At 47.0% G+C, this 21,414-nt stretch overlaps 61 non-coding genes across 61 annotated transcripts; all 61 read left to right on the forward strand.

The window, feature by feature from the left end:
- The first annotated feature begins 145 nt into the window (after window positions 1–145).
- LOC145155673 (5S ribosomal RNA) lies at window positions 146–264 on the forward strand. Its single transcript, XR_013736102.1, has one exon. It is a non-coding gene; the product is annotated as a 5S ribosomal RNA (ribosomal RNA).
- A 229-nt stretch (window positions 265–493) lies between these two features.
- Window positions 494–612, forward strand: LOC145144933 (5S ribosomal RNA). The gene has a single exon (XR_013725932.1). It is a non-coding gene; the product is annotated as a 5S ribosomal RNA (ribosomal RNA).
- A 230-nt stretch (window positions 613–842) lies between these two features.
- Window positions 843–960, forward strand: LOC145147587 (5S ribosomal RNA). Its single transcript, XR_013728486.1, has one exon. It is a non-coding gene; the product is annotated as a 5S ribosomal RNA (ribosomal RNA).
- Window positions 961–1,181: 221 nt separating this feature from the next.
- Window positions 1,182–1,300, forward strand: LOC145153791 (5S ribosomal RNA). Its single transcript, XR_013734283.1, has one exon. It is a non-coding gene; the product is annotated as a 5S ribosomal RNA (ribosomal RNA).
- A 229-nt stretch (window positions 1,301–1,529) lies between these two features.
- LOC145135972 (5S ribosomal RNA) lies at window positions 1,530–1,648 on the forward strand. The gene has a single exon (XR_013720148.1). It is a non-coding gene; the product is annotated as a 5S ribosomal RNA (ribosomal RNA).
- A 232-nt stretch (window positions 1,649–1,880) lies between these two features.
- LOC145153660 (5S ribosomal RNA) lies at window positions 1,881–1,999 on the forward strand. Its single transcript, XR_013734157.1, has one exon. It is a non-coding gene; the product is annotated as a 5S ribosomal RNA (ribosomal RNA).
- A 231-nt stretch (window positions 2,000–2,230) lies between these two features.
- On the forward strand, window positions 2,231–2,349 carry LOC145152512 (5S ribosomal RNA). Its single transcript, XR_013733044.1, has one exon. It is a non-coding gene; the product is annotated as a 5S ribosomal RNA (ribosomal RNA).
- Window positions 2,350–2,580: 231 nt separating this feature from the next.
- On the forward strand, window positions 2,581–2,698 carry LOC145150033 (5S ribosomal RNA). The gene has a single exon (XR_013730864.1). It is a non-coding gene; the product is annotated as a 5S ribosomal RNA (ribosomal RNA).
- Window positions 2,699–2,929: 231 nt separating this feature from the next.
- Window positions 2,930–3,048, forward strand: LOC145138615 (5S ribosomal RNA). The gene has a single exon (XR_013721625.1). It is a non-coding gene; the product is annotated as a 5S ribosomal RNA (ribosomal RNA).
- Window positions 3,049–3,280: 232 nt separating this feature from the next.
- LOC145144318 (5S ribosomal RNA) lies at window positions 3,281–3,399 on the forward strand. The gene has a single exon (XR_013725330.1). It is a non-coding gene; the product is annotated as a 5S ribosomal RNA (ribosomal RNA).
- A 230-nt stretch (window positions 3,400–3,629) lies between these two features.
- On the forward strand, window positions 3,630–3,747 carry LOC145150034 (5S ribosomal RNA). The gene has a single exon (XR_013730865.1). It is a non-coding gene; the product is annotated as a 5S ribosomal RNA (ribosomal RNA).
- Window positions 3,748–3,977: 230 nt separating this feature from the next.
- Window positions 3,978–4,096, forward strand: LOC145153801 (5S ribosomal RNA). Its single transcript, XR_013734292.1, has one exon. It is a non-coding gene; the product is annotated as a 5S ribosomal RNA (ribosomal RNA).
- Window positions 4,097–4,326: 230 nt separating this feature from the next.
- Window positions 4,327–4,444, forward strand: LOC145150159 (5S ribosomal RNA). Its single transcript, XR_013730985.1, has one exon. It is a non-coding gene; the product is annotated as a 5S ribosomal RNA (ribosomal RNA).
- A 230-nt stretch (window positions 4,445–4,674) lies between these two features.
- Window positions 4,675–4,793, forward strand: LOC145144956 (5S ribosomal RNA). Its single transcript, XR_013725953.1, has one exon. It is a non-coding gene; the product is annotated as a 5S ribosomal RNA (ribosomal RNA).
- Window positions 4,794–5,023: 230 nt separating this feature from the next.
- Window positions 5,024–5,142, forward strand: LOC145153792 (5S ribosomal RNA). Its single transcript, XR_013734284.1, has one exon. It is a non-coding gene; the product is annotated as a 5S ribosomal RNA (ribosomal RNA).
- Window positions 5,143–5,371: 229 nt separating this feature from the next.
- Window positions 5,372–5,490, forward strand: LOC145147274 (5S ribosomal RNA). The gene has a single exon (XR_013728181.1). It is a non-coding gene; the product is annotated as a 5S ribosomal RNA (ribosomal RNA).
- A 232-nt stretch (window positions 5,491–5,722) lies between these two features.
- Window positions 5,723–5,840, forward strand: LOC145150160 (5S ribosomal RNA). The gene has a single exon (XR_013730986.1). It is a non-coding gene; the product is annotated as a 5S ribosomal RNA (ribosomal RNA).
- A 230-nt stretch (window positions 5,841–6,070) lies between these two features.
- LOC145144957 (5S ribosomal RNA) lies at window positions 6,071–6,189 on the forward strand. Its single transcript, XR_013725954.1, has one exon. It is a non-coding gene; the product is annotated as a 5S ribosomal RNA (ribosomal RNA).
- Window positions 6,190–6,419: 230 nt separating this feature from the next.
- Window positions 6,420–6,538, forward strand: LOC145153793 (5S ribosomal RNA). Its single transcript, XR_013734285.1, has one exon. It is a non-coding gene; the product is annotated as a 5S ribosomal RNA (ribosomal RNA).
- A 229-nt stretch (window positions 6,539–6,767) lies between these two features.
- On the forward strand, window positions 6,768–6,886 carry LOC145135980 (5S ribosomal RNA). The gene has a single exon (XR_013720149.1). It is a non-coding gene; the product is annotated as a 5S ribosomal RNA (ribosomal RNA).
- A 232-nt stretch (window positions 6,887–7,118) lies between these two features.
- LOC145153661 (5S ribosomal RNA) lies at window positions 7,119–7,237 on the forward strand. The gene has a single exon (XR_013734158.1). It is a non-coding gene; the product is annotated as a 5S ribosomal RNA (ribosomal RNA).
- A 231-nt stretch (window positions 7,238–7,468) lies between these two features.
- Window positions 7,469–7,587, forward strand: LOC145155948 (5S ribosomal RNA). The gene has a single exon (XR_013736375.1). It is a non-coding gene; the product is annotated as a 5S ribosomal RNA (ribosomal RNA).
- A 233-nt stretch (window positions 7,588–7,820) lies between these two features.
- On the forward strand, window positions 7,821–7,938 carry LOC145150035 (5S ribosomal RNA). Its single transcript, XR_013730866.1, has one exon. It is a non-coding gene; the product is annotated as a 5S ribosomal RNA (ribosomal RNA).
- A 231-nt stretch (window positions 7,939–8,169) lies between these two features.
- LOC145150826 (5S ribosomal RNA) lies at window positions 8,170–8,287 on the forward strand. The gene has a single exon (XR_013731638.1). It is a non-coding gene; the product is annotated as a 5S ribosomal RNA (ribosomal RNA).
- Window positions 8,288–8,518: 231 nt separating this feature from the next.
- Window positions 8,519–8,636, forward strand: LOC145150036 (5S ribosomal RNA). Its single transcript, XR_013730867.1, has one exon. It is a non-coding gene; the product is annotated as a 5S ribosomal RNA (ribosomal RNA).
- Window positions 8,637–8,866: 230 nt separating this feature from the next.
- On the forward strand, window positions 8,867–8,985 carry LOC145155137 (5S ribosomal RNA). The gene has a single exon (XR_013735592.1). It is a non-coding gene; the product is annotated as a 5S ribosomal RNA (ribosomal RNA).
- A 229-nt stretch (window positions 8,986–9,214) lies between these two features.
- Window positions 9,215–9,332, forward strand: LOC145150161 (5S ribosomal RNA). Its single transcript, XR_013730987.1, has one exon. It is a non-coding gene; the product is annotated as a 5S ribosomal RNA (ribosomal RNA).
- Window positions 9,333–9,562: 230 nt separating this feature from the next.
- On the forward strand, window positions 9,563–9,681 carry LOC145144958 (5S ribosomal RNA). The gene has a single exon (XR_013725955.1). It is a non-coding gene; the product is annotated as a 5S ribosomal RNA (ribosomal RNA).
- Window positions 9,682–9,911: 230 nt separating this feature from the next.
- LOC145154281 (5S ribosomal RNA) lies at window positions 9,912–10,030 on the forward strand. Its single transcript, XR_013734760.1, has one exon. It is a non-coding gene; the product is annotated as a 5S ribosomal RNA (ribosomal RNA).
- A 230-nt stretch (window positions 10,031–10,260) lies between these two features.
- Window positions 10,261–10,379, forward strand: LOC145138623 (5S ribosomal RNA). Its single transcript, XR_013721630.1, has one exon. It is a non-coding gene; the product is annotated as a 5S ribosomal RNA (ribosomal RNA).
- A 230-nt stretch (window positions 10,380–10,609) lies between these two features.
- LOC145150037 (5S ribosomal RNA) lies at window positions 10,610–10,727 on the forward strand. The gene has a single exon (XR_013730868.1). It is a non-coding gene; the product is annotated as a 5S ribosomal RNA (ribosomal RNA).
- A 231-nt stretch (window positions 10,728–10,958) lies between these two features.
- Window positions 10,959–11,077, forward strand: LOC145138631 (5S ribosomal RNA). Its single transcript, XR_013721633.1, has one exon. It is a non-coding gene; the product is annotated as a 5S ribosomal RNA (ribosomal RNA).
- A 231-nt stretch (window positions 11,078–11,308) lies between these two features.
- Window positions 11,309–11,427, forward strand: LOC145152513 (5S ribosomal RNA). Its single transcript, XR_013733046.1, has one exon. It is a non-coding gene; the product is annotated as a 5S ribosomal RNA (ribosomal RNA).
- Window positions 11,428–11,659: 232 nt separating this feature from the next.
- On the forward strand, window positions 11,660–11,777 carry LOC145150039 (5S ribosomal RNA). Its single transcript, XR_013730870.1, has one exon. It is a non-coding gene; the product is annotated as a 5S ribosomal RNA (ribosomal RNA).
- Window positions 11,778–12,006: 229 nt separating this feature from the next.
- LOC145155139 (5S ribosomal RNA) lies at window positions 12,007–12,125 on the forward strand. Its single transcript, XR_013735594.1, has one exon. It is a non-coding gene; the product is annotated as a 5S ribosomal RNA (ribosomal RNA).
- A 229-nt stretch (window positions 12,126–12,354) lies between these two features.
- LOC145150162 (5S ribosomal RNA) lies at window positions 12,355–12,472 on the forward strand. The gene has a single exon (XR_013730988.1). It is a non-coding gene; the product is annotated as a 5S ribosomal RNA (ribosomal RNA).
- A 230-nt stretch (window positions 12,473–12,702) lies between these two features.
- Window positions 12,703–12,821, forward strand: LOC145144959 (5S ribosomal RNA). The gene has a single exon (XR_013725956.1). It is a non-coding gene; the product is annotated as a 5S ribosomal RNA (ribosomal RNA).
- Window positions 12,822–13,051: 230 nt separating this feature from the next.
- LOC145154282 (5S ribosomal RNA) lies at window positions 13,052–13,170 on the forward strand. The gene has a single exon (XR_013734761.1). It is a non-coding gene; the product is annotated as a 5S ribosomal RNA (ribosomal RNA).
- Window positions 13,171–13,399: 229 nt separating this feature from the next.
- LOC145138645 (5S ribosomal RNA) lies at window positions 13,400–13,518 on the forward strand. The gene has a single exon (XR_013721642.1). It is a non-coding gene; the product is annotated as a 5S ribosomal RNA (ribosomal RNA).
- Window positions 13,519–13,749: 231 nt separating this feature from the next.
- On the forward strand, window positions 13,750–13,868 carry LOC145152514 (5S ribosomal RNA). Its single transcript, XR_013733047.1, has one exon. It is a non-coding gene; the product is annotated as a 5S ribosomal RNA (ribosomal RNA).
- A 233-nt stretch (window positions 13,869–14,101) lies between these two features.
- LOC145150040 (5S ribosomal RNA) lies at window positions 14,102–14,219 on the forward strand. Its single transcript, XR_013730871.1, has one exon. It is a non-coding gene; the product is annotated as a 5S ribosomal RNA (ribosomal RNA).
- Window positions 14,220–14,449: 230 nt separating this feature from the next.
- Window positions 14,450–14,568, forward strand: LOC145152325 (5S ribosomal RNA). The gene has a single exon (XR_013732848.1). It is a non-coding gene; the product is annotated as a 5S ribosomal RNA (ribosomal RNA).
- Window positions 14,569–14,797: 229 nt separating this feature from the next.
- On the forward strand, window positions 14,798–14,915 carry LOC145150408 (5S ribosomal RNA). Its single transcript, XR_013731235.1, has one exon. It is a non-coding gene; the product is annotated as a 5S ribosomal RNA (ribosomal RNA).
- A 230-nt stretch (window positions 14,916–15,145) lies between these two features.
- LOC145144960 (5S ribosomal RNA) lies at window positions 15,146–15,264 on the forward strand. The gene has a single exon (XR_013725957.1). It is a non-coding gene; the product is annotated as a 5S ribosomal RNA (ribosomal RNA).
- Window positions 15,265–15,493: 229 nt separating this feature from the next.
- On the forward strand, window positions 15,494–15,612 carry LOC145154283 (5S ribosomal RNA). The gene has a single exon (XR_013734762.1). It is a non-coding gene; the product is annotated as a 5S ribosomal RNA (ribosomal RNA).
- Window positions 15,613–15,842: 230 nt separating this feature from the next.
- Window positions 15,843–15,961, forward strand: LOC145144101 (5S ribosomal RNA). Its single transcript, XR_013725119.1, has one exon. It is a non-coding gene; the product is annotated as a 5S ribosomal RNA (ribosomal RNA).
- Window positions 15,962–16,194: 233 nt separating this feature from the next.
- LOC145147346 (5S ribosomal RNA) lies at window positions 16,195–16,313 on the forward strand. Its single transcript, XR_013728253.1, has one exon. It is a non-coding gene; the product is annotated as a 5S ribosomal RNA (ribosomal RNA).
- A 230-nt stretch (window positions 16,314–16,543) lies between these two features.
- LOC145150675 (5S ribosomal RNA) lies at window positions 16,544–16,661 on the forward strand. The gene has a single exon (XR_013731483.1). It is a non-coding gene; the product is annotated as a 5S ribosomal RNA (ribosomal RNA).
- Window positions 16,662–16,891: 230 nt separating this feature from the next.
- Window positions 16,892–17,010, forward strand: LOC145144786 (5S ribosomal RNA). Its single transcript, XR_013725788.1, has one exon. It is a non-coding gene; the product is annotated as a 5S ribosomal RNA (ribosomal RNA).
- A 229-nt stretch (window positions 17,011–17,239) lies between these two features.
- Window positions 17,240–17,357, forward strand: LOC145149712 (5S ribosomal RNA). The gene has a single exon (XR_013730563.1). It is a non-coding gene; the product is annotated as a 5S ribosomal RNA (ribosomal RNA).
- A 229-nt stretch (window positions 17,358–17,586) lies between these two features.
- On the forward strand, window positions 17,587–17,705 carry LOC145147347 (5S ribosomal RNA). Its single transcript, XR_013728254.1, has one exon. It is a non-coding gene; the product is annotated as a 5S ribosomal RNA (ribosomal RNA).
- Window positions 17,706–17,934: 229 nt separating this feature from the next.
- Window positions 17,935–18,053, forward strand: LOC145146416 (5S ribosomal RNA). Its single transcript, XR_013727362.1, has one exon. It is a non-coding gene; the product is annotated as a 5S ribosomal RNA (ribosomal RNA).
- Window positions 18,054–18,283: 230 nt separating this feature from the next.
- Window positions 18,284–18,402, forward strand: LOC145147789 (5S ribosomal RNA). The gene has a single exon (XR_013728679.1). It is a non-coding gene; the product is annotated as a 5S ribosomal RNA (ribosomal RNA).
- A 230-nt stretch (window positions 18,403–18,632) lies between these two features.
- Window positions 18,633–18,750, forward strand: LOC145149713 (5S ribosomal RNA). The gene has a single exon (XR_013730564.1). It is a non-coding gene; the product is annotated as a 5S ribosomal RNA (ribosomal RNA).
- A 229-nt stretch (window positions 18,751–18,979) lies between these two features.
- Window positions 18,980–19,098, forward strand: LOC145149646 (5S ribosomal RNA). Its single transcript, XR_013730500.1, has one exon. It is a non-coding gene; the product is annotated as a 5S ribosomal RNA (ribosomal RNA).
- Window positions 19,099–19,327: 229 nt separating this feature from the next.
- On the forward strand, window positions 19,328–19,446 carry LOC145145095 (5S ribosomal RNA). The gene has a single exon (XR_013726086.1). It is a non-coding gene; the product is annotated as a 5S ribosomal RNA (ribosomal RNA).
- A 231-nt stretch (window positions 19,447–19,677) lies between these two features.
- LOC145136445 (5S ribosomal RNA) lies at window positions 19,678–19,796 on the forward strand. Its single transcript, XR_013720468.1, has one exon. It is a non-coding gene; the product is annotated as a 5S ribosomal RNA (ribosomal RNA).
- A 232-nt stretch (window positions 19,797–20,028) lies between these two features.
- Window positions 20,029–20,146, forward strand: LOC145151204 (5S ribosomal RNA). The gene has a single exon (XR_013731972.1). It is a non-coding gene; the product is annotated as a 5S ribosomal RNA (ribosomal RNA).
- A 230-nt stretch (window positions 20,147–20,376) lies between these two features.
- On the forward strand, window positions 20,377–20,495 carry LOC145147229 (5S ribosomal RNA). Its single transcript, XR_013728138.1, has one exon. It is a non-coding gene; the product is annotated as a 5S ribosomal RNA (ribosomal RNA).
- Window positions 20,496–20,724: 229 nt separating this feature from the next.
- LOC145153662 (5S ribosomal RNA) lies at window positions 20,725–20,843 on the forward strand. Its single transcript, XR_013734159.1, has one exon. It is a non-coding gene; the product is annotated as a 5S ribosomal RNA (ribosomal RNA).
- Window positions 20,844–21,073: 230 nt separating this feature from the next.
- LOC145135986 (5S ribosomal RNA) lies at window positions 21,074–21,192 on the forward strand. Its single transcript, XR_013720156.1, has one exon. It is a non-coding gene; the product is annotated as a 5S ribosomal RNA (ribosomal RNA).
- The last annotated feature ends 222 nt before the right edge of the window (window positions 21,193–21,414 follow it).

Consider the following 21,414-nt stretch of genomic DNA (forward strand, 5'->3'; position numbering starts at 1 on the left):
CGGGTGGCATCCGTTTCATGATTGATAGTTTTCGTATTTTTGCAACGGAGCCGATCGGTCACGTGGGTCCCACGCCTCGCGTACGAAAACAAAGGAGGTTCTGCGTATTTTAAGACATAAAAGCAATAAGCATGGATACTATTTCGGGTGCGATCATACCAGCACTAATGCACCGGATCCCATCAGAACTCCGCAGTTAAGCGTGCTTGGGCGAGAGTAGTACTAGGATGGGTGACCCCCTGGGAAGTCCTCGTGTTGTACCCCCTTTTTCGTTGCCCGTTTGCGTTTTTTTAGATTTTACGTGCGGTTTTTTTTTGTTTTTTTTTTCTTTCTTGGTGTTTCTATGCTCGGGTGGCATCCGTTTCATGTTTGATGGTTTTCGTATTTTTGGAACGGAGCCGATCGGTCACGTGGGTCCCACGCCTCGCGTACGAAAACAAAGGAGGTTCTGCGTCTTTTAAGACATAAAAGCAATAAACATGGATAGTATTTCGGGTGCGATCATACCAGCACTAATGCACCGGATCCCATTAGAACTCCTTAGTTAAGCGTGCTTGGGCGAGAGTAGTACTAGGATGGGTGACCCCCTGGGAAGTCCTCGTGTTGCACCCCCCCTTTTTCGTTGCCCGTTTGCGTTTTTTTAGATTTTACGTGCGGTTTTTTTTTGTTTTTTTTTGTTTTTCGCTATTTCTATGCTCGGGTGGCCTCCGCTTCATGGTTCATGGTTTTCGTTTTTTTGGAACGGAGCCGATCGATCACGTGGGTCCCACGCCTCGCGTACGAAAACAAAGGAGGTTCTGCGTCTTTTAAGACAGAAAAGCAATAAGCATGGATAGTATTTCGGGTGCGATCATCCAGCACTAATGCACCGGATCCCATCAGAACTCCGCAGTTAAGCGTGCTTGGGCGAGAGTAGTACTACGATGGGTGACCCCCTGGGAAGTCCTCGTGTTGCACCCCCCTTTTTCGTTGCCCGTTTGCGTTTTTTTTAGATTTTACGTGCGGTTTTTTTTTTCTTTCTTGCTATTTCTATGCTCGGGTGGCATCCGTTTCATGGTTCATGGTTTTCGTATTTTTGGAACGGAGCCGATCGGTCACGTGGGTCCCACGCCTCGCGTACGAAAACAAAGGAGGTTCTGCGTGTTTTAAGACATAAAAGCAATAAGCATGGATAGTATTTCGGGTGCGATCATACCAGCACTAATGCACCGGATCCCATTAGAACTCCGTAGTTAAGCGTGCTTGGGCGAGAGTAGTACTAGGATGGGTGACCCCCTGGGAAGTCCTCGTGTTGCACCCCCCTTTTTCGTTGCCCGTTTGCGTTTTTTTAGATTTTACGTGCGGTTTTTTTTTGTTTTTTTTTCTTTCTTGCTATTTCTATGCTCGGGTGGCCTCCGCTTCATGGTTCATGGTTTTCGTATTTTTGCAACGGAGCCAATCGGTCACGTGGGTCCCACGCCTCGCGTACGAAAACAAAGGAGGTTCTGCGTCTTTTAACACATAAAAGCAATAAGCATGGATAATATTTCGGGTGCGATCATACCGGCACTAATGCACCGGATCCCATCAGAACTCCGCTGTTAAGCGTGCTTGGGCGAGAGTAGTACTAGGATGGGTGACCCCCTGGGAAGTCCTCGTGTTGCACCCCCCTTTTTCGTTTGCCCGTTTGCGTTTTTTTAGATTTTACGTGCGGTTTTTTTTTTGTTTTTTTTTTCTTTCTTGCTATTTCTATGCTCGGGTGGCCTCCGTTTCATGGTTGATGGTTTTCGTATTTTTGGAACGGCGCCGATCGGTCACGTGGGTCCCACGCCTCGCGTACGAAAACAAAGGAGGTTCTGCGTCTTTTAAGACATAAAAGCAATAAGCATGGATAGTATTTCGGGTGCGATCATACCAGCACTAATGCACCGGATCCCATTAGAACTCCGCAGTTAAGCGTGCTTGGGCGAGAGTAGTACTAGGATGGGTGACCCCCTGGGAAGTCCTCGTGTTGCACCCCCCTTTTTCGTTGCCCGTTTGCGTTTTTTTAGATTTTACGTGCGGTTTTTTTTTTTGTTTTTTTTTCTTTCTTGCTATTTCTATGCTCGGGTGGCCTCCGCTTCATGGTTCATGGTTTTCGTATTTTTGCAACGGAGCCGATCGGTCACGTGGGTCCCACGCCTCGCGTACGAAAACAAAGGAGGTTCTGCGTCTTTTAAGACATAAAAGCAATAAGCATGGATAATATTTCGGGTGCGATCATACCGGCACTAATGCACCGGATCCCATCAGAACTCCGCAGTTAAGCGTGCTTGGGCGAGAGTAGTACTAGGATGGGTGACCCCCTGGGAAGTCCTCGTGTTGCACCCCCCTTTTTCGTTTGCCCGTTTGCGTTTTTTTAGATTTTACGTGCGGTTTTTTTTTGTTTTTTTTTTCTTTCTTGCTATTTCTATGCTCGGGTGGCCTCCGTTTCATGGTTGATGGTTTTCGTATTTTTGGAACGGCGCCGATCGGTCACGTGGGTCCCACGCCTCGCGTACGAAAACAAAGGAGGTTCTGCGTCTTTTAAGACATAAAAGCAATAAGCATGGATAGTATTTCGGGTGCGATCATACCAGCACTAATGCACCAGATCCCATCATAACTCCGCAGTTAAGCGTGCTTGGGCGAGAGTAGTACTAGGATGGGTGACCCCTGGGAAGTCCTCGTGTTGCACCCCCCTTTTTCGTTGCCTGTTTGCGTTTTTTTAGATTTTACGTGCGGTTTTTTTTTTGTTTTTTTTTTCTTTCTTGCTATTTCTATGCTCGGGTGGCCTCCGTTTCATGGTTGATGGTTTTCGTATTTTTGGAACGGCGCCGATCGGTCACGTGGGTCCCACGCCTCGCGTACGAAAACAAATGAGGTTCTGCGTCTTTTAAGACATAAAAGCAATAAGCATGGATAATATTTCGGGTGCGATCATACCAGCACTAATGCACCGGATCACATTAGAACTCCGCAGTTAAGCGTGCTTGGGCGAGAGTAGTACTAGGATGGGTGACCCCCTGGGAAGTCCTCGTGTTGCACCCCCCTTTTTCGTTGCCCGTTTGCGTTTTTTTAGATTTTACGTGCGGTTTTTTTTTTTTGTTTTTTTTTCTTTCTTGCTATTTCTATGCTCGGGTGGCCTCCGCTTCATGGTTCATGGTTTTCGTATTTTTGCAACGGAGCCGATCGGTCACGTGGGTCCCACGCCTCGCGTACGAAAACAAAGGAGGTTCTGCGTCTTTTAAGACATAAAAGCAATAAGCATGGATAATATTTCTGGTGCGATCATACCGGCACTAATGCACCGGATCCCATCAGAACTCCGCAGTTAAGCGTGCTTGGGCGAGAGTAGTACTAGGATGGGTGACCCCCTGGGAAGTCCTCGTTTTGCACCCCCCTTTTTCGTTGCCCGTTTGCGTTTTTTTAGATTTTACGTGCGGTTTTTTTTTGTTTTTTTTTTCTTTCTTGCTATTTCTATGCTCGGGTGGCCTCCGTTTCATGGTTGATGGTTTTCGTATTTTTGGAACGGCGCCGATCGGTCATGTGGGTCCCACGCCTCGCGTACGAAAACAAAGGAGGTTCTGCGTCTTTTAAGACATAAAAGCAATAAGCATGGATAGTATTTCGGGTGCGATCATACCAGCACTAATGCACCAGATCCCATCATAACTCCGCAGTTAAGCGTGCTTGGGCGAGAGTAGTACTAGGATGGGTGACCCCTGGGAAGTCCTCGTGTTGCACCCCCCTTTTTCGTTGCCTGTTTGCGTTTTTTTAGATTTTACGTGCGGTTTTTTTTTGTTTTTTTTTTCTTTCTTGTTATTTCTATGCTCGGGTGGCATCCATTTCATGGTTCATGGTTTTCGTATTTTTGGAACGGAGAGGATCGGTCACGTGAGTCCCACGCCTCGCGTACGAAAACAAAGGAGGTTCTGCGTCTTTTAAGACATAAAAGCAATAAGCATGGATAGTATTTCGGGTGCGATCATACCAGCACTAATGCACCAGATCCCATCAGAACTCTGCAGTTAAGCGTGCTTGGGCGAGAGTAGTACTAGGATGGGTGACCCCCTGGGAAGTCCTCGTGTTGCACCCCCCTTTTTCGTTTGCCCGTTTGCGTTTTTTTAGATTTTACGTGCGGTTTTTTTTTGTTTTTTTTTCTTTCTTGCTGTTTGTATGCTCGGGTGGCCTCCGCTTCATGGTTCATGGTTTTCGTATTTTTGGAACGGAGCCGATCGGTCACGTGGGTCCCACGCCTCGCGTACGAAAACAAAGGAGGTTCTGCGTCTTTTAAGACATAAAAGCAATAAGCATGGATAGTATTTCGGGTGCGATCATACCAGCACTAATGCACCGGATCCCATGAGAACTCCTTAGTTAAGCGTGCTTGGGCGAGAGTAGTACTAGGATGGGTGACCCCTGGGAAGTCCTCGGGTTGCACCCCCCTTTTTCGTTGCCCGTTTGCGTTTTTTTAGATTTTACGTGCCGTTTTTTTTTGTTTTTTTTTTCTTTTTTGCTATTTCTATGCTCGGGTGGCCTCCGCTTCATGGTTCATGGTTTTCGTATTTTTGGAACGGAGCCGATCGGTCACGTGGGTCCCACGCCTCGCGTACGAAAACAAAGGAGGTTCTGCGTCTTTTAAGACATAAAAGCAATAAGCATGGATAATATTTCGGGTGCGATCATACCAGCACTAATGCACCGGATCCCATCAGAACTCCGCAGTTAAGCGTGCTTGGGCGAGAGTAGTACTAGGATGGGTGACCCCCTGGGAAGTCCTCGTGTTCCACCCCCCTTTTTCGTTGCCCGTTTGCGTTTTTTTTAGATTTTACGTGCTGTTTTTTTTTGTTTTTTTTTCTTTCTTGCTATTTCTATGCTCGGGTGGCATCCGTTTCATGGTTCATGGTTTTCGTATTTTTGGAACGGAGCCGATCGGTCACGTGGGTCCCACGCCTCGCGTACGAAAACAAAGGAGGTTCTGCGTGTTTTAAGACATAAAAGCAATAATCATGGATAGTATTTCGGGTGCGATCATACCAGCACTAATGCACCGGATCCCATTAGAACTCCGTAGTTAAGCGTGCTTGGGCGAGAGTAGTACTAGGATGGGTGACCCCCTGGGAAGTCCTCGTGTTGCACCCCCCTTTTTCGTTGCCCGTTTGCGTTTTTTTAGATTTTACGTGCGGTTTTTTTTTGTTTTTTTTTCTTTCTTGCTATTTCTATGCTCGGGTGGCCTCCGCTTCATGGTTCATGGTTTTCGTATTTTTGCAACGGAGCCGATCGGTCACGTGGGTCCCACGCCTCGCGTACGAAAACAAAGGAGGTTCTGCGTCTTTTAACACATAAAAGCAATAAGCATGGATAATATTTCGGGTGCGATCATACCGGCACTAATGCACCGGATCCCATCAGAACTCCGCTTTTAAGCGTGCTTGGGCGAGAGTAGTACTAGGATGGGTGACCCCCTGGGAAGTCCTCGTGTTGCACCCCCCTTTTTCGTTTGCCCGTTTGCGTTTTTTTAGATTTTACGTGCGGTTTTTTTTTTGTTTTTTTTTTCTTTCTTGCTATTTCTATGCTCGGGTGGCCTCCGTTTCATGGTTGATGGTTTTCGTATTTTTGGAACGGAGCCGATCGGTCACGTGGGTCCCACGCCTCGCGTACGAAAACAAAGGAGGTTCTGCGTCTTTTAAGACATAAAAGCAATAAGCATGGATAGTATTTCGGGTGCGATCATACCAGCACTAATGCACCGGATCCCATGAGAACTCCTTAGTTAAGCGTGCTTGGGCGAGAGTAGTACTAGGATGGGTGACCCCTGGGAAGTCCTCGGGTTGCACCCCCCTTTTTCGTTGCCCGTTTGCGTTTTTTTAGATTTTACGTGCCGTTTTTTTTTGTTTTTTTTTTCTTTTTTGCTATTTCTATGCTCGGGTGGCCTCCGCTTCATGGTTCATGGTTTTCGTATTTTTGGAACGGAGCCGATCGGTCACGTGGGTCCCACGCCTCGCGTACGAAAACAAAGGAGGTTCTGCGTCTTTTAAGACATAAAAGCAATAAGCATGGATAATATTTCGGGTGCGATCATACCAGCACTAATGCACCGGATCCCATCAGAACTCCGCAGTTAAGCGTGCTTGGGCGAGAGTAGTACTAGGATGGGTGACCCCCTGGGAAGTCCTCGTGTTCCACCCCCCTTTTTCGTTGCCCGTTTGCGTTTTTTTTAGATTTTACGTGCTGTTTTTTTTTGTTTTTTTTTCTTTCTTGCTATTTCTATGCTCGGGTGGCATCCGTTTCATGGTTCATGGTTTTCGTATTTTTGGAACGGAGCCGATCGGTCACGTGGGTCCCACGCCTCGCGTACGAAAACAAAGGAGGTTCTGCGTGTTTTAAGACATAAAAGCAATAATCATGGATAGTATTTCGGGTGCGATCATACCAGCACTAATGCACCGGATCCCATTAGAACTCCGTAGTTAAGCGTGCTTGGGCGAGAGTAGTACTAGGATGGGTGACCCCCTGGGAAGTCCTCGTGTTGCACCCCCCTTTTTCGTTGCCCGTTTGCGTTTTTTTAGATTTTACGTGCGGTTTTTTTTTGTTTTTTTTTCTTTCTTGCTATTTCTATGCTCGGGTGGCCTCCGCTTCATGGTTCATGGTTTTCGTATTTTTGCAACGGAGCCGATCGGTCACGTGGGTCCCACGCCTCGCGTACGAAAACAAAGGAGGTTCTGCGTCTTTTAACACATAAAAGCAATAAGCATGGATAATATTTCGGGTGCGATCATACCGGCACTAATGCACCGGATCCCATCAGAACTCCGCTGTTAAGCGTGCTTGGGCGAGAGTAGTACTAGGATGGGTGACCCCCTGGGAAGTCCTCGTGTTGCACCCCCCTTTTTCGTTTGCCCGTTTGCGTTTTTTTAGATTTTACGTGCGGTTTTTTTTTTGTTTTTTTTTTCTTTCTTGCTATTTCTATGCTCGGGTGGCCTCCGTTTCATGGTTGATGGTTTTCGTATTTTTGGAACGGCGCCGATCGGTCACGTGGGTCCCACGCCTCGCGTACGAAAACAAAGGAGGTTCTGCGTCTTTTAAGACATAAAAGCAATAAGCATGGATAGTATTTCGGGTGCGATCATACCAGCACTAATGCACCGGATCCCATTAGAACTCCGCAGTTAAGCGTGCTTGGGCGAGAGTAGTACTAGGATGGGTGACCCCCTGGGAAGTCCTCGTGTTGCACCCCCCTTTTTCGTTGCCCGTTTGCGTTTTTTTAGATTTTACGTGCGGTTTTTTTTTTTGTTTTTTTTTCTTTCTTGCTATTTCTATGCTCGGGTGGCCTCCGCTTCATGGTTCATGGTTTTCGTATTTTTGCAACGGAGCCGATCGGTCACGTGGGTCCCACGCCTCGCGTACGAAAACAAAGGAGGTTCTGCGTCTTTTAAGACATAAAAGCAATAAGCATGGATAATATTTCGGGTGCGATCATACCGGCACTAATGCACCAGATCCCATCAGAACTCCGCAGTTAAGCGTGCTTGGGCGAGAGTAGTACTAGGATGGGTGACCCCCTGGGAAGTCCTCGTGTTGCACCCCCCTTTTTCGTTTGCCCGTTTGCGTTTTTTTTAGATTTTACGTGCGGTTTTTTTTTGTTTTTTTTTTTCTTTCTTGCTATTTCTATGCTCGGGTGGCCTCCGTTTCATGGTTGATGGTTTTCGTATTTTTGGAACGGCGCCGATCGGTCACGTGGGTCCCACGCCTCGCGTACGAAAACAAAGGAGGTTCTGCGTCTTTTAAGACATAAAAGCAATAAGCATGGATAGTATTTCGGGTGCGATCATACCAGCACTAATGCACCAGATCCCATCATAACTCCGCAGTTAAGCGTGCTTGGGCGAGAGTAGTACTAGGATGGGTGACCCCTGGGAAGTCCTCGTGTTGCACCCCCCTTTTTCGTTGCCTGTTTGCGTTTTTTTAGATTTTACGTGCGGTTTTTTTTTTGTTTTTTTTTTCTTTCTTGCTATTTCTATGCTCGGGTGGCCTCCGTTTCATGGTTGATGGTTTTCGTATTTTTGGAACGGCGCCGATCGGTCACGTGGGTCCCACGCCTCGCGTACGAAAACAAAGGAGGTTCTGCGTCTTTTAAGACATAAAAGCAATAAGCATGGATAGTATTTCGGGTGCGATCATACCAGCACTAATGCACCAGATCCCATCATAACTCCGCAATTAAGCGTGCTTGGGCGAGAGTAGTACTAGGATGGGTGACCCCTGGGAAGTCCTCGTGTTGCACCCCCCTTTTTCGTTGCCTGTTTGCGTTTTTTTAGATTTTACGTGCGGTTTTTTTTTTGTTTTTTTTTTCTTTCTTGCTATTTCTATGCTCGGGTGGCCTCCGTTTCATGGTTGATGGTTTTCGTATTTTTGGAACGGCGCCGATCGGTCATGTGGGTCCCACGCCTCGCGTACGAAAACAAAGGAGGTTCTGCGTCTTTTAAGACATAAAAGCAATAAGCATGGATAGTATTTCGGGTGCGATCATACCAGCACTAATGCACCAGATCCCATCATAACTCCGCAGTTAAGCGTGCTTGGGCGAGAGTAGTACTAGGATGGGTGACCCCTGGGAAGTCCTCGTGTTGCACCCCCCTTTTTCGTTGCCTGTTTGCGTTTTTTTAGATTTTACGTGCGGTTTTTTTTTGTTTTTTTTTTCTTTCTTGTTATTTCTATGCTCGGGTGGCATCCATTTCATGGTTCATGGTTTTCGTATTTTTGGAACGGAGAGGATCGGTCACGTGAGTCCCACGCCTCGCGTACGAAAACAAAGGAGGTTCTGCGTCTTTTAAGACATAAAAGCAATAAGCATGGATAGTATTTCGGGTGCGATCATACCAGCACTAATGCACCGGATCCCATCAGAACTCTGCAGTTAAGCGTGCTTGGGCGAGAGTAGTACTAGGATGGGTGACCCCCTGGGAAGTCCTCGTGTTGCACCCCCCTTTTTCGTTTGCCCGTTTGCGTTTTTTTAGATTTTACGTGCGGTTTTTTTTTGTTTTTTTTCTTTCTTGCTGTTTGTATGCTCGGGTGGCCTCCGCTTCATGGTTCATGGTTTTCGTATTTTTGGAACGGAGCCGATCGGTCACGTGGGTCCCACGCCTCGCGTACGAAAACAAAGGAGGTTCTGCGTCTTTTAAGACATAAAAGCAATAAGCATGGATAGTATTTCGGGTGCGATCATACCAGCACTAATGCACCGGATCCCATGAGAACTCCTTAGTTAAGCGTGCTTGGGCGAGAGTAGTACTAGGATGGGTGACCCCTGGGAAGTCCTCGGGTTGCACCCCCCTTTTTCGTTGCCCGTTTGCGTTTTTTTAGATTTTACGTGCCGTTTTTTTTTGTTTTTTTTTTCTTTTTTGCTATTTCTATGCTCGGGTGGCCTCCGCTTCATGGTTCATGGTTTTCGTATTTTTGGAACGGAGCCGATCGGTCACGTGGGTCCCACGCCTCGCGTACGAAAACAAAGGAGGTTCTGCGTCTTTTAAGACATAAAAGCAATAAGCATGGATAATATTTCGGGTGCGATCATACCAGCACTAATGCACCGGATCCCATCAGAACTCCGCAGTTAAGCGTGCTTGGGCGAGAGTAGTACTAGGATGGGTGACCCCCTGGGAAGTCCTCGTGTTCCACCCCCCTTTTTCGTTGCCCGTTTGCGTTTTTTTTAGATTTTACGTGCTGTTTTTTTTTGTTTTTTTTTCTTTCTTGCTATTTCTATGCTCGGGTGGCCTCCGCTTCATGGTTCATGGTTTTCGTATTTTTGGAACGGAGCCGATCGGTCACGTGGGTCCCACGCCTCGCGTACGAAAACAAAGGAGGTTCTGCGTCTTTTAAGACATAAAAGCAATAAGCATGGATAGTATTTCGGGTGCGATCATACCAGCATTAATGCACCGGATCCCATCAGAACTCCGCAGTTAAGCGTGCTTGGGCGAGAGTAGTACTAGGATGGGTGACCCCCTGGGAAGTCCTCGTGTTGCACCCCCCTTTTTCGTTGCCCGTTTGCGTTTTTTTAGATTTTACGTGCGGTTTTTTTTTGGTTTTTTTTTCTTTCTTGCTATTTCTATGCTCGGGTGGCCTCCGCTTCATGGTTGATGGTTTTCGTATTTTTGGAACGGCGCCGATCGGTCACGTGGGTCCCACGCCTCGCGTACGAAAACAAATGAGGTTCTGCGTCTTTTAAGACATAAAAGCAATAAGCATGGATAATATTTCGGGTGCGATCATACCAGCACTAATGCACCGGATCACATTAGAACTCCGCAGTTAAGCGTGCTTGGGCGAGAGTAGTACTAGGATGGGTGACCCCCTGGGAAGTCCTCGTGTTGCACCCCCCTTTTTCGTTGCCCGTTTGCGTTTTTTTAGATTTTACGTGCGGTTTTTTTTTGTTTTTTTTTTCTTTCTTGCTATTTCTATGCTCGGGTGGCCTCCGTTTCATGGTTGATGGTTTTCGTATTTTTGGAACGGCGCCGATCGGTCACGTGGGTCCCACGCCTCGCGTACGAAAACAAAGGAGGTTCTGCGTCTTTTAAGACATAAAAGCAATAAGCATGGATAGTATTTCGGGTGCGATCATACCAGCACTAATGCACCAGATCCCATCATAACTCCGCAGTTAAGCGTGCTTGGGCGAGAGTAGTACTAGGATGGGTGACCCCTGGGAAGTCCTCGTGTTGCACCCCCCTTTTTCGTTGCCTGTTTGCGTTTTTTTAGATTTTACGTGCGGTTTTTTTTTTGTTTTTTTTTTCTTTCTTGCTATTTCTATGCTCGGGTGGCCTCCGTTTCATGGTTGATGGTTTTCGTATTTTTGGAACGGCGCCGATCGGTCACGTGGGTCCCACGCCTCGCGTACGAAAACAAATGAGGTTCTGCGTCTTTTAAGACATAAAAGCAATAAGCATGGATAATATTTCGGGTGCGATCATACCAGCACTAATGCACCGGATCACATTAGAACTCCGCAGTTAAGCGTGCTTGGGCGAGAGTAGTACTAGGATGGGTGACCCCCTGGGAAGTCCTCGTGTTGCACCCCCCTTTTTCGTTGCCCGTTTGCGTTTTTTTAGATTTTACGTGCGGTTTTTTTTTTTGTTTTTTTTTCTTTCTTGCTATTTCTATGCTCGGGTGGCCTCCGCTTCATGGTTCATGGTTTTCGTATTTTTGCAACGGAGCCGATCGGTCACGTGGGTCCCACGCCTCGCGTACGAAAACAAAGGAGGTTCTGCGTCTTTTAAGACATAAAAGCAATAAGCATGGATAATATTTCGGGTGCGATCATACCGGCACTAATGCACCGGATCCCATCAGAACTCCGCAGTTAAGCGTGCTTGGGCGAGAGTAGTACTAGGATGGGTGACCCCCTGGGAAGTCCTCGTGTTGCACCCCCCTTTTTCGTTTGCCCGTTTGCGTTTTTTTAGATTTTACGTGCGGTTTTTTTTTTGTTTTTTTTTTCTTTCTTGCTATTTCTATGCTCGGGTGGCCTCCGTTTCATGGTTGATGGTTTTCGTATTTTTGGAACGGCGCCGATCGGTCATGTGGGTCCCACGCCTCGCGTACGAAAACAAAGGAGGTTCTGCGTCTTTTAAGACATAAAAGCAATAAGCATGGATAGTATTTCGGGTGCGATCATACCAGCACTAATGCACCAGATCCCATCATAACTCCGCAGTTAAGCGTGCTTGGGCGAGAGTAGTACTAGGATGGGTGACCCCTGGGAAGTCCTCGTGTTGCACCCCCCTTTTTCGTTGCCTGTTTGCGTTTTTTTAGATTTTACGTGCGGTTTTTTTTTGTTTTTTTTTCTTTCTTGTTATTTCTATGCTCGGGTGGCATCCATTTCATGGTTCATGGTTTTCGTATTTTTGGAACGGAGAGGATCGGTCACGTGAGTCCCACGCCTCGCGTACGAAAACAAAGGAGGTTCTGCGTCTTTTAAGACATAAAAGCAATAAGCATGGATAGTATTTCGGGTGCGATCATACCAGCACTAATGCACCGGATCCCATCAGAACTCTGCAGTTAAGCGTGCTTGGGCGAGAGTAGTACTAGGATGGGTGACCCCCTGGGAAGTCCTCGTGTTGCACCCCCCTTTTTCGTTTGCCCGTTTGCGTTTTTTTAGATTTTACGTGCGGTTTTTTTTTGTTTTTTTTCTTTCTTGCTGTTTGTATGCTCGGGTGGCCTCCGCTTCATGGTTCATGGTTTTCGTATTTTTGGAACGGAGCCGATCGGTCACGTGGGTCCCACGCCTCGCGTACGAAAACAAAGGAGGTTCTGCGTCTTTTAAGACATAAAAGCAATAAGCATGGATAGTATTTCGGGTGCGATCATACCAGCACTAATGCACCGGATCCCATGAGAACTCCTTAGTTAAGCGTGCTTGGGCGAGAGTAGTACTAGGATGGGTGACCCCTGGGAAGTCCTCGGGTTGCACCCCCCTTTTTCGTTGCCCGTTTGCGTTTTTTTAGATTTTACGTGCCGTTTTTTTTTGTTTTTTTTTTCTTTTTTGCTATTTCTATGCTCGGGTGGCCTCCGCTTCATGGTTCATGGTTTTCGTATTTTTGGAACGGAGCCGATCGGTCACGTGGGTCCCACGCCTCGCGTACGAAAACAAAGGAGGTTCTGCGTCTTTTAAGACATAAAAGCAATAAGCATGGATAATATTTCGGGTGCGATCATACCAGCACTAATGCACCGGATCCCATCAGAACTCCGCAGTTAAGCGTGCTTGGGCGAGAGTAGTACTAGGATGGGTGACCCCCTGGGAAGTCCTCGTGTTCCACCCCCCTTTTTCGTTGCCCGTTTGCGTTTTTTTTAGATTTTACGTGCTGTTTTTTTTTGTTTTTTTTTCTTTCTTGCTATTTCTATGCTCGGGTGGCCTCCGCTTCATGGTTCATGGTTTTCGTATTTTTGGAACGGAGCCGATCGGTCACGTGGGTCCCACGCCTCGCGTACGAAAACAAAGGAGGTTCTGCGTCTTTTAAGACATAAAAGCAATAAGCATGGATAGTATTTCGGGTGCGATCATACCAGCATTAATGCACCGGATCCCATCAGAACTCCGCAGTTAAGCGTGCTTGGGCGAGAGTAGTACTAGGATGGGTGACCCCCTGGGAAGTCCTCGTGTTGCACCCCCCTTTTTCGTTGCCCGTTTGCGTTTTTTTAGATTTTACGTGCGGTTTTTTTTGGTTTTTTTTTCTTTCTTGCTATTTCTATGCTCGGGTGGCCTCCGCTTCATGGTTGATGGTTTTCGTATTTTTGGAACGGCGCCGATCGGTCACGTGGGTCCCACGCCTCGCGTACGAAAACAAATGAGGTTCTGCGTCTTTTAAGACATAAAAGCAATAAGCATGGATAATATTTCGGGTGCGATCATACCAGCACTAATGCACCGGATCACATTAGAACTCCGCAGTTAAGCGTGCTTGGGCGAGAGTAGTACTAGGATGGGTGACCCCCTGGGAAGTCCTCGTGTTGCACCCCCCTTTTTCGTTGCCCGTTTGCGTTTTTTTAGATTTTACGTGCGGTTTTTTTTTTTGTTTTTTTTTCTTTCTTGCTATTTCTATGCTCGGGTGGCCTCCGCTTCATGGTTCATGGTTTTCGTATTTTTGCAACGGAGCCGATCGGTCACGTGGGTCCCACGCCTCGCGTACGAAAACAAAGGAGGTTCTGCGTCTTTTAAGACATAAAAGCAATAAGCATGGATAATATTTCGGGTGCGATCATACCGGCACTAATGCACCGGATCCCATCAGAACTCCGCAGTTAAGCGTGCTTGGGCGAGAGTAGTACTAGGATGGGTGACCCCCTGGGAAGTCCTCGTGTTGCACCCCCCTTTTTCGTTTGCCCGTTTGCGTTTTTTTAGATTTTACGTGCGGTTTTTTTTTTTGTTTTTTTTTTCTTTCTTGCTATTTCTATGCTCGGGTGGCCTCCGTTTCATGGTTGATGGTTTTCGTATTTTTGGAACGGCGCCGATCGGTCATGTGGGTCCCACGCCTCGCGTACGAAAACAAAGGAGGTTCTGCGTCTTTTAAGACATAAAAGCAATAAGCATGGATAGTATTTCGGGTGCGATCATACCAGCACTAATGCACCAGATCCCATCATAACTCCGCAGTTAAGCGTGCTTGGGCGAGAGTAGTACTAGGATGGGTGACCCCTGGGAAGTCCTCGTGTTGCACCCCCCTTTTTCGTTGCCTGTTTGCGTTTTTTTAGATTTTACGTGCGGTTTTTTTTTGTTTTTTTTTTCTTTCTTGTTATTTCTATGCTCGGGTGGCATCCATTTCATGGTTCATGGTTTTCGTATTTTTGGAACGGAGAGGATCGGTCACGTGAGTCCCACGCCTCGCGTACGAAAACAAAGGAGGTTCTGCGTCTTTTAAGACATAAAAGCAATAAGCATGGATAGTATTTCGGGTGCGATCATACCAGCACTAATGCACCGGATCCCATCAGAACTCCGCAGTTAAGCGTGCTTGGGCGAGAGTAGTACTAGGATGGGTGACCCCCTGGGAAGTCCTCGTGTTGCACCCCCCTTTTTCGTTTGCCCGTTTGAGTTTTTTTAGATTTTACGTGCGGTTTTTTTTTGTTTTTTTTCTTTCTTGCTGTTTGTATGCTCGGGTGGCCTCCGCTTCATGGTTCATGGTTTTCGTATTTTTGGAACGGAGCCGATCGGTCACGTGGGTCCCACGCCTCGCGTACGAAAACAAAGGAGGTTCTGCGTCTTTTAAGACATAAAAGCAATAAGCATGGATAGTATTTCGGGTGCGATCATACCAGCACTAATGCACCGGATCCCATGAGAACTCCTTAGTTAAGCGTGCTCGGGCGAGAGTAGTACTAGGATGGGTGACCCCTGGGAAGTCCTCGGGTTGCACCCCCCTTTTTCGTTGCCCGTTTGCGTTTTTTTAGATTTTACGTGCCGTTTTTTTTTGTTTTTTTTTTCTTTTTTGCTATTTCTATGCTCGGGTGGCCTCCGCTTCATGGTTCATGGTTTTCGTATTTTTGGAACGGAGCCGATCGGTCACGTGGGTCCCACGCCTCGCGTACGAAAACAAAGGAGGTTCTGCGTCTTTTAAGACATAAAAGCAATAAGCATGGATAATATTTCGGGTGCGATCATACCAGCACTAATGCACCGGATCCCATCAGAACTCCGCAGTTAAGCGTGCTTGGGCGAGAGTAGTACTAGGATGGGTGACCCCCTGGGAAGTCCTCGTGTTCCACCCCCCTTTTTCGTTGCCCGTTTGCGTTTTTTTTAGATTTTACGTGCTGTTTTTTTTTGTTTTTTTTCTTTCTTGCTATTTCTATGCTCGGGTGGCCTCCGCTTCATGGTTCATGGTTTTCGTATTTTTGGAACGGAGCCGATCGGTCACGTGGGTCCCACGCCTCGCGTACGAAAACAAAGGAGGTTCTGCGTCTTTTAAGACATAAAAGCAATAAGCATGGATAGTATTTCGGGTGCGATCATACCAGCATTAATGCACCGGATCCCATCAGAACTCCGCAGTTAAGCGTGCTTGGGCGAGAGTAGTACTAGGATGGGTGACCCCCTGGGAAGTCCTCGTGTTGCACCCCCCTTTTTCGTTGCCCGTTTGCGTTTTTTTAGATTTTACGTGCGGTTTTTTTTTGGTTTTTTTTTCTTTCTTGCTATTTCTATGCTCGGGTGGCCTCCGCTTCATGGTTCATGGTTTTCGTATTTTTGCAATGGAGCCGATCGGTCACGTGGGTCCCACGTCTCGCGTACGAAAACAAAGGAGGTTCTGCGTCTTTTAAGACATAAAAGCAATAAGCATGGATAATATTTCGGGTGCGATCATACCGGCACTAATGCACCGGATCCCATCAGAACTCCGCATTTAAGCGTGCTTGGGCGAGAGTAGTACTAGGATGGGTGACCCCCTGGGAAGTCCTCGTGTTGCACCCCCCTTTTTCGTTTGCCCGTTTGCGTTTTTTTAGATTTTACGTGCGGTTTTTTTTTTGTTTTTTTTTTCTTTCTTGCTATTTCTATGCTCGGGTGGCCTCCGTTTCATGGTTGATGGTTTTCGTATTTTTGGAACGGCGCCGATCGGTCACGTGGGTCCCACGCCTCGCGTACGAAAACAAAGGAGGTTCTGCGTCTTTTAAGACAAAAAAAGCAATAAGCATGGATAGTATTTCGGGTGCGATCATACCAGCACTAATGCACCGGATCCCATCAGAACTCCGCAGTTAAGCGTGCTTGGGCGAGAGTAGTACTAGGATGGGTGACCCCCTTGGAAGTCCTCGTGTTCCACCCCCCTTTTTCGTTGCCCGTTTGCGTTTTTTTAGATTTTACGTGCGGTTTTTTTTTTGTTTTTTTTTCTTTCTTGCTATTTCTATGCTCGGGTGGCCTCCGTTTCATGGTTGATGGTTTTCGTATTTTTGGAACGGCGCCGATCGGTCACGTGGGTCCCACGCCTCGCGTACGAAAACAAAGGAGGTTCTGCGTCTTTTAAGACATAAAAGCAATAAGCATGGATAGTATTTCGGGTGCGATCATACCAGCACTAATGCACCAGATCCCATCATAACTCCGCAGTTAAGCGTGCTTGGGCGAGAGTAGTACTAGGATGAGTGACCCCTGGGAAGTCCTCGTGTTGCACCCCCCTTTTTCGTTGCCTGTTTGCGTTTTTTTAGATTTTACGTGCGGTTTTTTTTTGTTTTTTTTTTCTTTCTTGCTATTTCTATGCTCGGGTGGCATCCGTTTCATTGTTCATGGTTTTCGTATTTTTTGAACGGAGAGGATCGGTCACGTGGGTCCCACGCCTCGCGTACGAAAACAAAGGAGGTTCTGCGTCTTTTAAGACATAAAAGCAATAAGCATGGATAGTATTTCGGGTGCGATCATACCAGCACTAATGCACCGGATCCCATCAGAACTCCGCAGTTAAGCGTGCTTGGGCGAGAGTAGTACTAGGATGGGTGACCCCCTGGGAAGTCCTCTTGTTGCACCCCCCTTTTTCGTTTGCCCGTTTGCGTTTTTTTAGATTTTACGTGCGGTTTTTTTTTGTTTTTTTTCTTTCTTGCTGTTTGTATGCTTGGGTGGCCTCCGATTCATGGTTCATGGTTTTCGTATTTTTGGAACGGAGCCGATCGGTCACGTGGGTCCCACGCCTCGCGTACGAAAACAAAGGAGGTTCTGCGTCTTTTAAGACATAAAAGCAATAAGCATGGATAGTATTTCGGGTGCGATCATACCAGCACTAATGCACCGGATCCCATTAGAACTCCTTAGTTAAGCGTGCTTGGGCGAGAGTAGTACTAGGATGGGTGACCCCTGGGAAGTCCTCGGGTTGCACCCCCCTTTTTCGTTGCCCGTTTGCGTTTTTTTAGATTTTACGTGCGGTTTTTTTTTGTTTTTTTTTCTTTTTTGATATTTCTATGCTCGGGTGGCCTCCGCTTCATGGTTCAGGGTTTTCGTATTTTTGGAACGGAGCCGATCGGTCACGTGGGTCCCACGCCTCGCGTACGAAAACAAAGGAGGTTCTGCGTCTTTTAAGACATAAAAGCAATAAGCATGGATAATATTTCGGGTGCGATCATACCAGCACTAATGCACCGGATCCCATCAGAACTCCGCAGTTAAGCGTGCTTGGGCGAGAGTAGTACTAGGATGGGTGACCCCCTTGGAAGTCCTCGTGTTCCACCCCCCTTTTTCGTTGCCTGTTTGCGTTTTTTTTAGATTTTACGTGCTGTTTTTTTTTGTTTTTTTTCTTTCTTGCTATTTCTATGCTCGGGTGGCCTCCGTTTCATGGTTGATGGTTTTCGTATTTTTGGAACGGCGCCGATCGGTCACGTGGGTCCCACGCCTCGCGTACGAAAACAAAGGAGGTTGTGCGTCTTTTAAGACATAAAAGCAATAAGCATGGATAGTATTTCGGGTGCGATCATACCAGCACTAATGCACCAGATCCCATTAGAACTCCGCGGTTAAGCGTGCTTGGGCGAGAGTAGTACTAGGATGGGTGACCCCCTGGGAAGTCCTCGTGTTGCACCCCCCTTTTTCGTTGCCCGTTTGCGTTTTTTTAGATTTTATGTGCGGTTTTTTTTTTGTTTTTTTTTCTTTCTTGCTATTTCTATGCTCGGGTGGCCTCCGCTTCATGGTTCATGGTTTTCGTATTTTTGCAACGGAGCCGATCGGTCACGTGGGTCCCACGCCTCGCGTACGAAAACAAAGGAGGTTCTGCGTCTTTTAAGACATAAAAGCAATAAGTATGGATAATATTTCGGGTGCGATCATACCGGCACTAACGCACCGGATCCCATCAGAACTCCGCAGTTAAGCGTGCTTGGGCGAGAGTAGTACTAGGATGGGTGACCCCCTTGGAAGTCCTCGTGTTCCACCCCCCTTTTTCGTTGCCCGTTTGCGTTTTTTTAGATTTTACGTGCGGTTTTTTTTTTGTTTTTTTTTCTTTCTTGCTATTTCTATGCTCGGGTGGCCTCCGTTTCATGGTTGATGGTTTTCGTATTTTTGGAACGGAGCCGATCGGTCACGTGGGTCCCACGCCTCGCGTACGAAAACAAAGGAGGTTCTGCGTCTTTTAAGACATAAAAGCAATAAGCATGGATAGTATTTCGGGTGCGATCATACCAGCACTAATGCACCGGATCCCATTAGAACTCCTTAGTTAAGCGTGCTTGGGCGAGAGTAGTACTAGGATGGGTGACCCCTGGGAAGTCCTCGGGTTGCACCCCCCTTTTTCGTTGCCCGTTTGCGTTTTTTTAGATTTTACGTGCGGTTTTTTTTTGTTTTTTTTTCTTTTTTGCTATTTCTATGCTCGGGTGGCCTCCGCTTCATGGTTCATGGTTTTCGTATTTTTGGAACGGAGCCGATCGGTCACGTGGGTCCCACGCCTCGCGTACGAAAACAAAGGAGGTTCTGCGTCTTTTAAGACATAAAAGCAATAAGCATGGATAATATTTCGGGTGCGATCATACCAACACTAATGCACCGGATCCCATCAGAACTCCGCAGTTAAGCGTGCTTGGGCGAGAGTAGTACTAGGATGGGTGACCCCCTTGGAAGTCCTCGTGTTCCACCCCCCTTTTTCGTTGCCCGTTTGCGTTTTTTTTAGATTTTACGTGCTGTTTTTTTTTGTTTTTTTTCTTTCTTGCTATTTCTATGCTCGGGTGGCCTCCGCTTCATGGTTCATGGTTTTCGTATTTTTGGAACGGAGCCGATCGGTCACGTGGGTCCCACGCCTCGCGTACGAAAACAAAGGAGGTTCTGCGTCTTTTAAGACATAAAAGCAATAAGAATGGATAGTATTTCGGGTGCGATCATACCAGCACTAATGCACCGGATCCCATCAGAACTTTGCAGTTAAGCGTGCTTGGGCGAGAGTAGTACTAGGATGGGTGACCCCCTGGGAAGTCCTCGTGTTGCACCCCCTTTTTCGTTTGCCCGTTTACGTTTTTTTAGATTTTACGTGCGGTTTTTTTTTTGTTTTTTTTTTCTTTCTTGCTATTTCTATGCTCGGGTGGCCTCCGTTTCATGGTTGATGGTTTTCGTATTTTTGGAACGGCGCCGATCGGTCACGTGGGTCCCACGCCTCGCGTACAAAAACAAAGGAGGTTCTGCGTCTTTTAAGACATAAAAGCAATAAGCATGGATAGTATTTCGGGTGCGATCATACCAGCACTAATGCACCGGATCCCATTAGAACTCTGCAGTTAAGCGTGCTTGGGCGAGAGTAGTACTAGGATGGGTGACCCCCTGGGAAGTCCTCGTGTTGCACCCCCCTTTTTCGTTGCCCGTTTGCGTTTTTTTAGATTTTACGTGCGGTTTTTTTTTTTGTTTTTTTTTTCTTTCTTGCTATTTCTATGCTCGGGTGGCCTCCGTTTCATGGTTGATGGTTTTCGTATTTTTGGAACGGCGCCGATCGGTTACGTGGGTCCCACGCCTCGCGTACGAAAACAAAGGAGGTTCTGCGTCTTTTAAGACATAAAAGCAATAAGCATGGATAGTATTTCGGGTGCGATCATACCAGCACTAATGCACCAGATCGCATCATAACTCCGCAGTTAAGCGTGCTTGGGCGAGAGTAGTACTAGGATGGGTGAACCCTGGGAAGTCCTCGTGTTGCACCCCCCTTTTTCGTTGCCTGTTTGCGTTTTTTTAGATTTTACGTGCGGTTTTTTTTTGTTTTTTTTTTCTTTCTTGCTATTTCTATGCTCGGGTGGCATCCGTTTCATGGTTCATGGTTTTCGTATTTTTGGAACGGAGAGGATCGGTCACGTGGGTCCCACGCCTCGCGTACGAAAACAAAGGAGGTTCTGCGTCTTTTAAGACATAAAAGCAATAAGCATGGATAGTATTTCGGGTACGATCATACCAGGACTAATGCACCGGATCCCATCAGAACTCCGCAGTTAAGCGTGCTTGGGCGAGAGTAGTACTAGGATGGGTGACCCCCTGGGAAGTCCTCGTGTTGCACCCCCCTTTTTCGTTTGCCCGTTTGCGTTTTTTTAGATTTTACGTGCGGTTTTTTTTTGTTTTTTTTCTTTCTTGCTGTTTGTATGCTCGGGTGGCCTCCGCTTCATGGTTCATGGTTTTCGTATTTTTGGAACGGAGCCGATCGGTCACGTGGGTCCCACGCCTCGCGTACGAAAACAAAGGAGGTTCTGCGTCTTTTAAGACATAAAAGCAATAAGCATGGATAGTATTTCGGGTGCGATCATACCAGCACTAATGCACCGGATCCCATTAGAACTCCGCAGTTAAGCGTGCTTGGGCGAGAGTAGTACTAGGATGGGTGACCCCCTGGGAAGTCCTCGTGTTGCACCCCCCTTTTTCGTTGCCCGTTTGCGTTTTTTTAGATTTTACGTGCGGTTTTTTTTTTGTTTTTTTTTCTTTCTTGCTATTTCTATGCTCGGGTGGCCTCCGCTTCATGGTTCATGGTTTTCGTATTTTTGCAACGGAGCCGATCGGTCACGTGGGTCCCCCGCCTCGCGTACGAAAACAAAGGAGGTTCTGCGTCTTTTAACACATAAAAGCAATAAGCATGGATAATATTTCGGGTGCGATCATACCGGCACTAATGCACCGGATCCCATCAGAACTCCGCTGTTAAGCGTGCTTGGGCGAGAGTAGTACTAGGATGGGTGACCCCCTGGGAAGTCCTCGTGTTGCACCCCCCTTTTTCGTTTGCCCGTTTGCGTTTTTTTAGATTTTACGTGCGGTTTTTTTTTGTTTTTTTTTTCTTTCTTGCTATTTCTATGCTCGGGTGGCCTCCGTTTCATGGTTGATGGTTTTCGTATTTTTGGAACGGCGCCGATCGGTCACGTGGGTCCCACGCCTCGCGTACGAAAACAAAGGAGGTTCTGCGTCTTTTAAGACATAAAAGCAATAAGCATGGA

The sequence above is a fragment of the Lactuca virosa genome, chromosome 1 (genome assembly GCF_052849685.1).
Source record: "Lactuca virosa cultivar CGN04683 chromosome 1, Lactuca_virosa_CGN04683_v6, whole genome shotgun sequence".
Lineage (NCBI taxonomy): Eukaryota > Viridiplantae > Streptophyta > Magnoliopsida > Asterales > Asteraceae > Lactuca > Lactuca virosa.